Below are 228 nucleotides of genomic sequence, written 5' to 3'. Positions count from 1 at the left end.
CCCGTGAGCGCGATCCTCCAACAGCTCCTCTGGATTCTGCAATGAGAGGGTGGGCAAGGGAGGGGGGAGTCACATCATCAGCGCTGACAATGAGAACAAATGAGCAGACACCCTGAAACATCAAGCAAGAAAAAGAAAAAACCTCTGGGGGGGAAAAAAAAAGTTGGACATTGCCGCTCTTGTGTCAAGGAACAGTTGACAGCTTGTCCTGGGTTAAGCAGAGACAGA

Source organism: Pterocles gutturalis, unplaced genomic scaffold, assembly GCF_000699245.1.
Source record: "Pterocles gutturalis isolate BGI_N339 unplaced genomic scaffold, ASM69924v1 scaffold47680, whole genome shotgun sequence".
Classification (NCBI taxonomy): Eukaryota; Metazoa; Chordata; class Aves; order Pterocliformes; family Pteroclidae; genus Pterocles; species Pterocles gutturalis.
The sequence above is the reverse complement of the archived record's forward strand: the minus strand, read 5'-3'. Positions refer to the sequence as shown.